The sequence below is a fragment of the Capra hircus genome, chromosome 2, assembly GCF_001704415.2.
Source record: "Capra hircus breed San Clemente chromosome 2, ASM170441v1, whole genome shotgun sequence".
Lineage (NCBI taxonomy): Eukaryota > Metazoa > Chordata > Mammalia > Artiodactyla > Bovidae > Capra > Capra hircus.
This window is the reverse complement of record NC_030809.1, coordinates 54,679,349-54,693,970: the sequence shown is the minus strand read 5'-3', so window position 1 is coordinate 54,693,970 and position 14,622 is coordinate 54,679,349.

The window sequence follows — 14,622 nt, the reverse complement described above, 5'->3', positions numbered from 1 at the left end:
TCCACCCACCAACAGGACCACCTTGGACATTTGATTTTCAGCATAAGAATTTTGTAGGGACACAAACATTCAGACAGTAACATATACCTCCTTGAAATATGGTAACATAATGAAACCACCAGTCCCTATGCAGTGTGCTTTAACTAGATTGATCAAAGGCAGAGAGTAGAAGAAATGAACTAGGGAGGAAAAATTAACTGCATTGTTATGTAGCATTGTAATGACATCTTTGACTAAAGTCTCTGAAGTATTACCTTCTAAACCACAAAAATGAATTTCCCTGACAATCATCATTTCTGGTTGACAGAAGTCATTACAAAACTGGACCATATCTTTAGTAAATTAATATTATTAAGGTTGAAAATAATTCAGTGTGTTGTTAGTTTTATGTTTGGCCACATATTTTTAGATGAGATAGTTTCTGTTTAAAGTTACATACCTATATATTTATATACTTATAAATAAATCAAGGGAGCATGTTGTAATACATAAGCTAACTGCTAAAATGATTATAATAGAAGACAGAGTTAAGTAGTTGATACTGTAAAGACAGAAATAAATTATTAATGATTTTTTTATCTAGAAAAAAATGAAAGCAAAAATAGAAAAGACACAGTGTAGAAATTATAAAACCAATTATATTTGTGATCATACAAAACTTAAATGGCATAAACACTTCATTAACAGAGTATAAAACTGAACTTTAAAAACTCCAACTATTCTCTAGTCTCTGAAAGTTTGAATATTGAAAAGATATACTTCTAAATAACCTAGAAGTTAATGTTGAATCACAGTAGCACTTAGAAAATATATAGAGCCTGAAGATGGTGGAAGAATAGGATGGGGAGACCACTTTCTCCCCCACAAATTCATCAAAAGAACATTTAAACGCTGAGTAAATTTCACAAAACAATTTTTGAATGCTGGCAGAGGACATCAGGCATCCAGAAAAGCAGCCCAGTGTCTTCAAAAGGAGGTGGGAAAAAATATAAAAGACAAAAAAAGAGACAAAAGAGGTAGGGATGGAGCTCCATCCTGGGAAGGGAGTCTTAAAAAGAAGTTTCCAAACACGAGGAAACACTCTCACTGTCAAGTCTGTGGCAAGGCTTGGAACCACAGAGGACAACATAACTGGGAAGAAAAATAAATAAATAATTAAAACCCACAGATTACATGTCCAGTTATAACTCCCCCAGTGAGAAGCAATGCAGACGCCTGCACCCGCCACTAGCAAGCGGGAGCTGGCAGGGAGGTGCGGGCTGCATTGTACAGAGTAAGGACCGGGCCTGAATGCCCTGAGGGCAATCTGAGGAACCTAACTTGGGCTAGCAAACGAGACTGTGGGATAGCTACCACGCAAAAAGACCTAACCAAAGACACCACCAGGCCCACTCACAGAACAAAGGACTGAACAGAGCTAGCCTGCTGCAGACCATCCCCCTCTGGTGACAGGGAGCCAGAGCCTGAAGGGGGCAATCGCAGCCCCAGAGACACATTACCAAATTGCAAGCAAGCTTCTTTGCTAACTAAGGCTTCTTGGGATTCTGGACGGTCAACATCTGCCTGAGAAGGTGTGCTGGTTGTGCACCCAGAAAACCGAACAGCAGGCACGGGGGAGGCAATAAGTTGCAGCGACTGTGCTTGCCAAACACCTCATCACCTGAGCTGCTCAGACCTGGGAAGGGCACAAAACGCAGGCCCAACTGAGTGTGCACCTCTGAGGAGTACCTGAGTGCCTGACCTGAGTGGCTTGGACCTGGGCGATGAATGCAGACCAGGGCCGGCCTTGGACGGTTCCCGGCAGAGCAACCTAGAGCCTGAGCAGTGTGGGCAGCGAGGGCATATGCGCCGTGAGTGGGGACAGGCCCAGTGTGGCTGAGACAATGCGACCACACGACAGTGTTATTTGTTTGCAGTGTCCCTCCCTCTCTACAGCGTGACTGAACAAGTGAGCCTAAAAAAGTGTCCACCACAGTCCCCTTGTGTCAGGGCAGAAATCAGACACTGAAGAGACCAGCAAACAGAAGAAGCTAAAACAGAGGGAACTGCCCTGGAAATGACAGGTGCAATAGATTAAAACCCTGTAGTTAGCACTGATTACGCAGGAAGGGGCCTATAGATCATGAGAAATATAAACTAGACCAAGAAACTATCCGAAAATGAACTGACCCCACACTTCCCACAACACCACCAGAGAAAGTCCTAGATATATTTTCACTATCATTCTTTTTTTTTAATTTTTAAAAATGTTTAATTCCTCTATTACTCCTTTAATTTTCATTTTTATAACCTACTATTACTTTGCAAAAAAAAAGACATTATTTTTTAAAGCAAACTTCATATATATATATTTTAAATAATTTTTGTAACTTTGTGTTTTTTTTTTCTTTTCTTTAATATTGTATTTTTGAAAATCCAACCTCTACTCTAGATTTTTAATCTTTGCTTCTTGGTATTTGTTATCAATTTTATACCTTTAAGAACCCAATCTTCAGTACCCATTTTTACTTGGGAGTGAGATTACTGGCTTGACTGTTCTCTCCCCCTTTGGACTCTTCTTTTTCTCCACCAGGTCGCCTCTATCTCCTCCCTCCTCCTTCTCTTCTCTACCCAACTCTGTGAATCTCTTTGTGTGTTCCAGACGGTGTAGAACACTTAAGGAACTGATTACTGGCTGGATTTGTCTCCCTCCTTTTGATTCCCCCTTTTATCCTCCTGGTCACTTCTGTCTCCTTCCTCCCTCTTCTCTTCTCTGTATAACTCTGTGAACATCTCTGAGTATTCCAGACTGTGGAGCACACATAAGGAAGTGACTACTGTCTAGCTTGCTCTCTCATCTTCTGATTACACTTCATCTCATTCAGGTCAACTCTAACTCCCTCCTCCCTCTTCTCTTCTCCATGTAACTCTGTGAACCTCGCTAGATGTTTCACACTGTGGAGACACTTTTCATCTTTAACCTAAATGTTTTATCAATGGTGTTGTATAGATGGAGAGGTCTTGAGACTACTGTAAAAATAAGACTGAAAACCAGAAGCAAGTGGCTTAAGTCCAAATCCTGAGAACACCAGAGAACCCCTGACTCCAGAGAACATTAATCGACAGGAGCTTATCAAGTACCTCCATACCTACACTGAAACCAAGCACCACCCAAGGGCCAACAAGTTCCAGAGCAAGACATACCATGCAAATTCTCCAGCAACACAGGAACACAGCCCTGAGCTTCAATATAAAGGCTGCCCAAAGTTACTCCAAACCCATTTACATCTCATACTCATTACTGGACACTTCATTGCACTCCAGAGAGAAGAAATCCAGCTCCATCCATGAGAACACCAACACAAGCTTCCCTAACTAGGAAACTTTGACAAGCCATGCATACAACCCTATCCACAGTGAGGAAACTTCACAATAAAGAGAAATCCACAAACTGCCAGAATACAGGAAGGCCACCAAAAACACAGCAATATAAACAAGATGAATAGACAGAGGAATACCCAGCAGATAAAGGAACAGGATAAATGCCCCCAAAACAAACAAAAGAGGAAGAGATAGGGATTCTACCTGATAAAGAATTCTGAATAACGATAATGAAAATGATATAAAATCTTGAAAACAAAATGAAATCACAGATAAATAGTCTGGAGACAAGGACTGAAAAGATGCAAGAAAGGTTTAACAAGGACCTAGAAGAAATAAAAAAGAGTCAATAGATAATGAATAATTCAATACAGAGATAAAAAAAACACTCTGGAGGCAACAAATAGTAGAAGAAGATAAGATTAGTAAGGTAGAAGATAGAGTGGTAGAAATGAATGAATCAGAGAAGAAAAAATAAAAATGAGTTAAAAGAAATGAGGACAATCTCAGAGACCTCTGGGACAATGTTGAATGCCCCAACATTCGAATCATAGGAGTCCCAGAAGAAGAAGACAAAAAGAAAGACCATGAGAAGAGATAATAGTTGAAAATTTCCCTAAAATAGAGAAGGAAACAATCACCCAAGTCCAAGAAACCCAGAGAGTCCCAAACAGGATAAACTCAAGGTGAAACACCCCAAGACACATATTAATCAAATTAACAAAGGTCAAACACAAAGAACAAATATTAAAAGCAGCAAGGGAAAAAAAAATAACACACAAGGAGATTCCCATAATTATAACAGCTGATCTTTCAATAGAAACTCTTCTGGCCAGGAGGGAATGTCAGGACATACTTAAAGTGATGAAAGACAATAACCTACAGCCCAGATTACTGTACCCAGCAAGGATCTCATTCAAATATGAAGGAGAAATCAAAAGCTTTACAGACAAGAAAAGCTGAGAGAATTCAGCACCACCAAACCAGCTCTCCAACAAATGCTAAAGGATCTTCTGTAGACAGGAAACACAAAAAGGGGGGAATAAACTCAAACCCAAAACAATAAAGTAAATGGCAATGGGATCACACTTATCAGTAATTACCTTAAATGTAAATGGGTTGAATGCCCCAACCAAAAGACAAGGACTGGCTGAATGGATACAAAAACAAGACCCCTATATATGTTGTCTACAAGAGACCCACCTCAAAACAGAGGACACATACAGACTGAAAGTGAAGGGCTGGAAAAAGATATTCCATGCAAATAGAGACCAAAAGAAAGCAGGAGTAGCAATACTCATATCCGATAAAATAGACTTTAAAACAAAGGCTGTGAAAAGAGACAAAGAAGGATCCTGTGTAATGATCAAAGGATCAATCCAAGAAGAAGATATAACAATTATAAATATATATGCACCCAACATAGGAGCACCACAATATGTAAGACAAATGCTAACAAGTATGAAAGGGGGAAATTAACAATAACACAATAATAGTGGGAGATTTTAATACCCCACTCAAACATATGGATAGATCAACTAAACAGAAAATTAACAAGGAAACACAAACTTTAAATGATACAATAGACCAGCTAGACCTAATTGATATCTATAGGACATTTCACCCCAAAACAATGAATTTCACCTTTTTCTCAAGTGCACACCGAACTTTCTCCAGGATAGATAACATCCTAGGCCATAAATCTAGCTTTGGTAAATTAAAAAAAAATTAAAATCATTCCAAGCATCTTTTCTGACCACAATGCAGTAAGATTAGATCTCAATTACAGGAGAAAAACTATTAAAAATTGCAACATATGGAGGCTGAACAACAAATCACAGAAGAAATAAAAAAAGAAATCAAAATACACATAGAAACTAATGAAAATGAAAACACAGCAACACAAAACCTGTGGGTTACTGTAAAAGCAGTGTTAAGGGAAAAGTTCATAGCAATACAGGCTTACTTCAAGAAACAAGAAAAAAGTCAAATAAATAACCTGACTCTACACCTAAAGCAAATAGAAAAGGAAGAAATAATGAACCCCAGGGTTAGTAGAAGGAAAGAAATCTTAAAAATTAGGGCAGAAATAAATGCAAAAGGAACAAAAGAGATCATAGCAAGAATCAACAAAGCCAAAAGCTGGTTCTTTGAAAGGATAAATAAAATTGACAAACCATTAGCCAGACTCATCAAGAAACAAAGGGAGAAAAATCAAATTAATAAAATTAGAAATGAAAATGAAGAGATCACTACAGACAACACAGAAATACAAAGGATCATAAGAGACAACTATCAGAAACTATATGCCAATAAAATGGACAACGTGGAAGAAATGGAAAAATTCTTAGAAAAGTACAACTTTCCAAAACTGAACCAGGAAGAAATAGAAAATCTTAACAGACCAATCACAAGCATGGAAATTGAAATTGTAATCAGAAATCTTCCAGCAAACAAAAGCCCAGGTCCAGAAGGCTTCACAGCTGAATTCTACCAAAAATTTAGAGAAGAGCTAACATCTATCCTACTCAAACTCTTCCAGAAATTTGCAGAGGAAGGTAAACTTCCTAACTCATTCTATGAAGCCACCATTTCCCCAATACCAAAACCAGACAAAGATGCCACAAAAAAAGAAAACTACAGGCCAATATCACTGGTGAACATAGATGCAAAAATCCTCAACAAAATTCTAGCAAACAGAATCCAACAACACATTAAAAAGATCATACACCATGACCAAGTGGGCTTTATCCCAGGGATGCAAGGATTCTTCAATATCTGCAAATCAATCAATGTAACACACCACATTAACAAATTGAAAAATAACAGCCATATGATTATCTCAATTGATGCAGAGAAAAGCTTTGACAAAATTCTACATCCATTTATGACAAAAACTCTCCAGAAAGCAGGAATAGAAGGAACATACATCAGCATAATAAAAGCTGTATATGACAAACCCACAGCAAACATTATCCTCAATGGTGAAAAATTGAAAGCATTTCTCCTAAAGTCAGGAACAAGACAAGTGTGCCCACTTTCACCACTGCCATTCAACATAGTTCTGGAAGTTTTGGCCACAGCAATCAGAGCAGAAAAGGAAATAAAAGGAGTCCAAAATGGAAAAGAAGTAAAACTCTCACTGTTTGCAGATAACATGATCCTCTACATAGAAAACCCTAAAGACTCCACCAGAAAATTACTAGAGCTAATCAATGAATATAGTAAAGTTGCAGGATATAAAATCAACACGCAGAAATCCCTTGCATTCCTATACACTAACAATGAGAAAACATAAAGAGAAATTAAGGAAACAATTCCATTCACCATTGCAACGAAAAGAATAAAATACTTAGGAATATATCTACCTAAAGAAACTAAAGACCTAGATATAGAAAACTATAAAACACTGGTGAAAGAAATCAAAGAGGATACTAATAGATGGAGAAATATACCATGTTCATGGATTGGAAGAATCAATATAGTGAAAATGAGCACACTACCCAAAGCAATCTACAGATTCAATGCAATCCCTATCAAAACTGGATATAGAACTGCCTTATGACCCAGCAATCCCACTGCTGGGCATACACACTGAGGAAATCAGAATCGAAAGAGACACATGTACCCCAGTGTTTTTTGCAGCACTGTTTATAATAGCCAGGACATGGAAGCAACCTAGATGTCCATCAGCAGATGAATGGATAAGAAAGCTGTGGTACATATTCACAATGGCGTATTACTCAGCCATCAGAAAGAGTAGATTTGAATCAGTTCTAATGAGGTGGATGAAACTGGAGCCTGTTATACAGAGTGAAGTAAGCCAGAAAGAAAAATACCAATACAGTATACTAACACATACATATGGAATTTAGAAAGATGGTAATGATAACCCTGTATGCGAGACAGCAAAAGAGACACAGATGTATAGAACAGTCTTTTGGACTCTGTGGGAAAGGGTGGGATGCTTTGGGGGAATGGCATGGAAACATGTATAATATCATATAGGAAATGAATCACCAGTCCAGGTTCAATACAGGATCCTTGGGGCTGATGCACTGGAATGACCTGGAGGGATGGTACGGAGAAGGAGTGGGAGGGAGGTTCAGGATGGGGAACACGTGCATGCCCACGGCAGATTAATGTTGACGTGTGGCAGAACCAATACAATATTGTAAGGTAATTAGCCTCCAATTAAAATAAATAAATATAAACTAAAAAAAGAAAATATATATAGCCTAATTAAAAAAAAATATATATATGTCAGTGTGTTCAGGCTTGTATAACAAAAATACCATAAATTGAGTGACTTATAAATTATTTATCATACATCTGGAGACTGCAAGTCCTTGATTATAGAACCAGAAGTTTTGGTTTGTGGTGAGGACACTCTTCCTGGTTCATAGATGGTCATTTCACTGTTAGCTCATATGGCTGAAAGGACAAAGGATCTTTCTGAAGATTCTTTTATAATAGTAATAGTCTCATTCACGAGGGCTCCACTCTCATAGCCTGATCATCACCCAAATGTCCCACCTCCTAATACCATCACCTTGGGGATTAGGATTTCAATATACACATTTTAGGAAGACACAAGCATTCATATCAAAACAATAATATAATTTGTAGTATATATGTAACAATACTTAAAGGGAAAGGCTTTCCTGGTGGGTCCGTGGTAAAGAATCTGCCTGCAGTATGGTTTGATCCCTTTATCTGGAAGATCCCCTGAATAAGGAAATGGCAACCCACTCCAGTATTCTTGTCTGGGAAATCCCATAAACAGAGGAGCCTGATGGGTTACAGTCCATGGGATCACAAAACAGTTGAATATGTCTTAGTGAGTAAAGCAACAGCAACATTTAAAGAAAAATTTGGAGCTCTAATAACTGCATCAAAAAATAAAAAGAAGGGCTGCAATTTAACTGTTTAAGCTTTCAACTCATGAAGCTAGAAAAAAAGCAAATTGAATATAACAATATTATACTTTTAGCTCCTCCACAGCATTTCACTCCACAAATTTCACAAAAAATGTCAAGATAAACCTTCCATTTTTAAAAAAATTAGCTTTTTCGTCATGATTTTAGATGTGTGGTTACTGTATAGCTCCAAATCTGTTATTTTGAAAGAGTTTATGAAAGGAAAAGCATAAAATGATATATTTATTAACAAATTAAAGAATTGTTAGGAAAGCAAATAATGACTAAATAAAATGCAATTTTAAAAGATAATGATATAAAATAATTGAACATGTTTCTAATCTCATAAGAATCCTGAACAGTAACATTATTTATACCTCCTTTGACAGATAAACAATAGTAGGGAGATATATGTGATGAGTCAGAAATAAAAAGGTGATGTAGTTTTTCCTCAAATTTTAGATAGTGAAATAGTAAGGGTTTGGAAATGGATGTGATTTTGAATAGTATTACAAAGAAAATATTCAAAATTTCCTCAGTCAATGGTGCATCTAAGTGAAATGAATAAAACTGTATTTGCTTAGAAATCTACTTGTTGAGAAATGTGTGATTTAAATATATATATATATATATATAAGTGATTTTAATTATGGTGGTGATATTACTCACTCAGTGATGTCTCACTTTAGAACCCATAGACTGTAGCCCACCAGGATCCTCTGTCCTTAGAATTCTCCAGGCAAGAATATTGGAGTGGGTTGCCATTTCCTTCTCCAGGAGAACTTCCTTACCCAGGGGTTGAACCAGAGTCTCCTGCATTGCAGGCAGATTCTTATACCAATATAACAGATGCTTGTAAGACATTTTTAAAAATATGTACACAAAGCTTCAAAAATAAATTTACTCCTTCAATTGTCACATCCTAAATTTGACAGAATATAGTTTTATGTACATTCTTCTTTATATAATGGCATTTCATGTCTGGTTTTACAGAAGAAAAAATAGAAGATAAATTGAACAGCATAACATTGAACATTATTGAAATGCAGAATTACAAGTTTTTTTTTCAGCTTCAAAATTGTGCTGCAAACATATGAACAATTTGAAAAGCCCTGTGACCATTGTATCTTTTCTATGTAATTCATGTTAAAAATACTGGTTAATTAATCTGGATCCAAGTGCCTATAATCACACAGTGAAAATTAAGACTTCTATTATCATTGAGAGAAGTAAACACAAGTCAGGAGAAAATGGTTACTTATATTCTAAACTGTGAAGTTTATATGAGAAATAAATTAACCATAAAATTAGAGTGCAGGCAGCTTTCTGAAGAAAAAGTCTTAAAGGTATTCTAAAATACTTAAAATGCAATATTTCCTTAGCAGATTTAAACAGAGACACAAGTTGAAGAAGGAAATTTGAAAATTGGGTGAAATTTAGATTCCCTTTAAATTAACCTTTGCTTAAGATTCTTAGAAAATGAATTGGACTCACTGTAAGCTTCTATGCTATAATTAAAAGAACAGATGAAATGTTCCATTTATTCCCTGGTCACCATAAACCTAGATATTCATAGCACTCTTTCCAAAATGGCTACCACCAACATTACTTTCCCACAGAGGGAAAAACGATTTCTTTTGAAGAACAAAGAAAGAATATAATAGATAATATTATGTAATATTTTATGTAATATAAAAGAAAGTAGATTTAAAATATAGAGAAATGTGTATGTTTGAGGTTTAAAATTTTTAATCAGGAGGGATTTTTACTTTCTTAAAAATCATGCAGTCTTTTTAAACTTAACTTAGAGATAACTGTACAGAGGAATGTGTAAAATTCAGATAATTTCTTTCATAAAATAATTAGAAAAGAAAGATTATTGAGAAGGATAAGATCTTAAGAATATATGAACACTAAACTCTTCTGGGGTGACAAGGAAAAAGTAGAAATCTTGCAACTATGAACTGTGGAAGTCTTTAGATTTGATTACAGACTATGAGACCATGTTTTAAAAGACTGATAATGGCAAGGATCTAGATATATATTGTAAATAATGGCTAACCTATACTCATATCACTATTAAAGGTATAGAAAATACTTTAAGATATTTTAAGACCATATTACAATTTAAATTTATTCCATATATAATTTTAATTTGATCTAAAATCTAAGGTATACTTTAATTTCACAACATAAATCTGGCGTTTGCTAGATCAAGTTTGAACCACCCAATTCAGCAACTACCTTTGTTTAGGTTTTGCTTTTATCATTGACATTTTCAAAAAATGATTTTAAATTTTAAAATAATTTTAGAAAAATTGAGAGGAAAATACAGATATTTAACATCCCTTGCCTCCACACATGTGCAGCCATCTTTATTATTAGCATCCTTTGGTAGGGTGGTACATTTGTTATCATTGGTGAACCTGTCTTTACACATCACACCCACCGAATGTCATAGTATATATTATGATGCACTGGTGGTGGTATATATTTCATGGGTTGGGACAAATGTATAGTGACTTATGCACATTATAGTATCATATAGAAATTTTTTGCTGCCCTAAAAAATATATGTTCCACGTATTCATTGTTCCTCTCACCCCTAACCTTTGGCAACCACTAATTTCTTTGCTGACTTTGTAGTTTTACCTTTTTCCAGATGTTATATAATTGGAATCATACAGTATGTTGCCTTTCCACATTGCTTCTTTCACTTGGTAATATGAAGTTAAGATTTCTCTGTGTCTTATCATGGCCTGTTTCTGTTTTGTTTTGTTTGTTTTTGTTTTTCTTGTTGTTCATTTCTTCTTAGGGTCAAATAACGTTATGTTGTCTGGATGTATTACAGTTTATTTATCCATCCACCTGTTGAAAGTCATGTTCATTGCCTCCAAGTTTTAGCAATTTTTATTTTTATTTTTGTTTGTGAAAGTTTTAGCAATTTTAAATCAAATTGCATAGAAAACTTCATGCAGATTTTTGTGTGGACATAAATTTTTTAACAATTTGGGGAAAATACCAAGGAGCACAATTACTGGATCATATGGTAGTATCTTTATTTTTGTAAGAAACCACAAAACTGTTTCTTTAAGTGGTTGTATCTTGTTGCATTCCACTAGCAATGAGTGAGAGTTTCTCTTGCTTTGCCTCCTTGTCACATTTCTTATTGTCAAAGTTCTGAATTTAGGCCATTATAATGAATGTGTTTCAGTGAGTTAGACAAGGCTGTGGTCTGTGGGATCAGTTTGTTTAGTTTTCTGTGATAGTGGTTTTCATTCTGGCTGCCCTCTGATGGATAAGGATAAGAGGTTTGTGGAAGGCTTCCTGATGGGGGAGACTGACTATGGAGGAATCTAGGTCTTGTTCTGATGGACGAGGCCATGCTCATAACATCTTTAATCCAATTTTCTGTGAATGGGCGGGGTTGTGTTCCCTCCTTGTTGTTTGGCCTGAGTCCAAACTATGGTAGGGGTAATGGCAGTAATGGCAACCTCCTTCAAAAGGACTTATGCCCACTATGTTGTATTGAGTGCCCCTGGCCCAACAGCAGGGCACTGTCGACCCACTCCTCCTTCAGAGACTCCTGGACTTTCATAGGCAAGTCTGGCTCAGTCTCCTGTGGGGACACTGCTCTTTTCTCCTGGGTACGGATGCACACAAGGTTTGGTTTTGCCCTCCAAGAGTGTGTTTCCTCAGTCCTATGGAAGTTCTGTAATCAAATGTTGGGAAATCTTTTGTGGGTCCAAAGAAAGGCAGTGCCAAAGAATGTTCAAACTACTGTGCAACTGCACTCATCTCACATGCTAGGAAAGTAATGCTCAAAATTCTGAGTGAGGCTTCAACAGTACATGAACTGGGAACTTCCAGATGTTCAAGGTAGATTTGAAAAAGGCAGAAGAGCTAGAGACCAAATTGCCAAAATTTGTTGGATCATCAAAAGAGCAAGAGAATTCCAGAAAAACATCTACTGCTGCTTTATTGACTATGCCAAAGCCTTTGACTGTGTGGATCACAACAAACTGTGGAAAATTCTTCAAGAGTTGAGAATAACAGCCTACCTCACCTGCCTCCTGAGAAATCTGTATGCAGGTCAAACAGCAACAGTTAGAACTGGGCATAGAGCAATGGACTGGTTCCAAATCAGGAATGGGGTAATTCAAGGCTGTATATCATCACCCTGCTTATTTAACTTCTATGCAGAATACATCATGCGAAATGTCAGGCTGAAGCACAAGCTGAAATGAAGATTGGTGGGAGAAATATTAATAACCTTAGATATGCAGACGACACCACCCTTATGGCAGAAAATAAAGAGGAACTAAAGAGCCTCTTGATGAAAGTGAAAGAGGAGAGTGAAAAAATGTCTTAAAGTGCAACATTCAAAAAACTGACATCATGGCACCTGGTACCATCACTTCATGGTAAGTAGATGGAGAAACAATGGAAACAGTAACAGACTTTATTTTCTTCAGCTCCAAAATTACTGCTGATGGTGACTGCAGCCAGGAAATTAAAAGACACTTGCTCCTTGGAAGAAAAGCTATGACTGACCTAGACAACATATTAAAGAGCAGAGACATTACTTTGTCAAAAAGGTCTGTCTAGTCAAACAATGGTTTTTCCAGTAGTCATATATGAATGTGAGAGTTGGACTATAAATAAGCTGAGCACCAAGAATTAATGCTTTTGAACTGTGGTGTTGGAGAAGACTCATGAGAATCTTTTAAACTGTAAGGGGATCCAACCAGTCCATCCTAAAGGAAATCAATCCTGAATATTCATTGGAAGGACTGATGCTCAAGTTGAAGCTCCAATATTTTTGCCACCTGATACAAAGAGCTGACTTATTAGAGAAGGCCCTGATGCTGGGGAAGATTGAAGACAAGAGGAGAAAGGGACGACAGAGCATGAGATTGTTGGATGATATCATTGACTCAATGAATACGAATTTGAGCAAGCTCTGGGAGTTGGTGATATCGGGAAGCCTGGTGTGCTGCAGTCCATGGGGTCGCAGAGTAGGACATGACTGAGGGACTGAGCTGAGCTGAACTGAATAGATATGTAGTACAATTCATAGTTATTTAATTTCCCTATTCCTAGTGACAAATGATATGTAGCAACTTTTCATACGTTTTTTTTTGCCATTTATGTATCTTCTTTGTTGAGACTTCTGTTAAGGACTTTGGCCTACTTTAATTGGGTTGCTTTTTTGTTGAATTTTAAGAGTTCTTTTGTAATTTGGATAATGGTATTCTATCAAATGTGTCTTTTTTTCTTTTTATATTTTAATTAATTAATTAATCTTAATTGGAGGCTATTACTTTAGAATATTGTAGTAGTTTTTGCCATATATTGATATGAATCAGCCGTGGATGTATATGGGTCTCCCATCCTGAACCCCCCTCCCACTTCACTCCCCATCCCATCCCACAGGGTCATCCCAGTGCACTGGCCCTGAGCACCCTGTCTCATGCATTGGGCCTGGACTGGTGATTTGTTTCACACATGGTAATATACATGTTTCAATGTTATGCTCTCAAATCATCCCACCCTCACCTTCTACAGAGTTCAAAAGTCTGTTCTTTACATCTGTGTCTCTTTTGCTGTCTTGCATATAGAGTCATCGTTACCATCTTTCTAAATTCCACATATATATGCATTAATATACTGTATTGGTGTTTTTCTTTTTGACTTACTTCATACTGTATAATAGGCTCCAGTTTCATCCACCTCATTAGAACTAATTCAAATGTATTCTTTTTTAAAAGGTGAGTAATATTCCATTGTGTGTTTGTACCACAGCTTTCTTATCCATTCATCTGCCAATGGACATCTAGGTTGCTTCCATGTCCTAGCTATTGTAAACAGTGCTGCAGTGAACATTGGGGTACATGCGTCTCTTTCAATTCTGGTTTCCTCAGTGTGTATGCCCAGAAGTGGAATTGTTGGGTCATATGGCAGTTCTATTTCTACGTTTTTAAGGAATCTCCACTCTGTTCTCCATAGAGGCTGTACAAGTTTGCATTCCCATCAACAGTGTAAGAGAATTCCCTTTTCTCTGCACCCTCTCCAGTATTTATTGTTTATAGACTTTTGGATAGCAGCCATTCTGACAGGCATGAGATGGTACCTCATTGGGGTTGTGATTTGCATTTCTCTGATAATGAGTGATGTGAGCATCTTTTCATGTGTTTGTTAGCCGTCAGTGTGTCATCATTGCAAAAATGTCTGTTTTGTTCTTTGGCCAACTTTTTGATTGGGTCGTTTGTTTTTCTGGAATTGGGCTGTAGGAACTGCTTGTATATTTTTTGAGATTAACTCTTTGTCATTTGCTTCATTT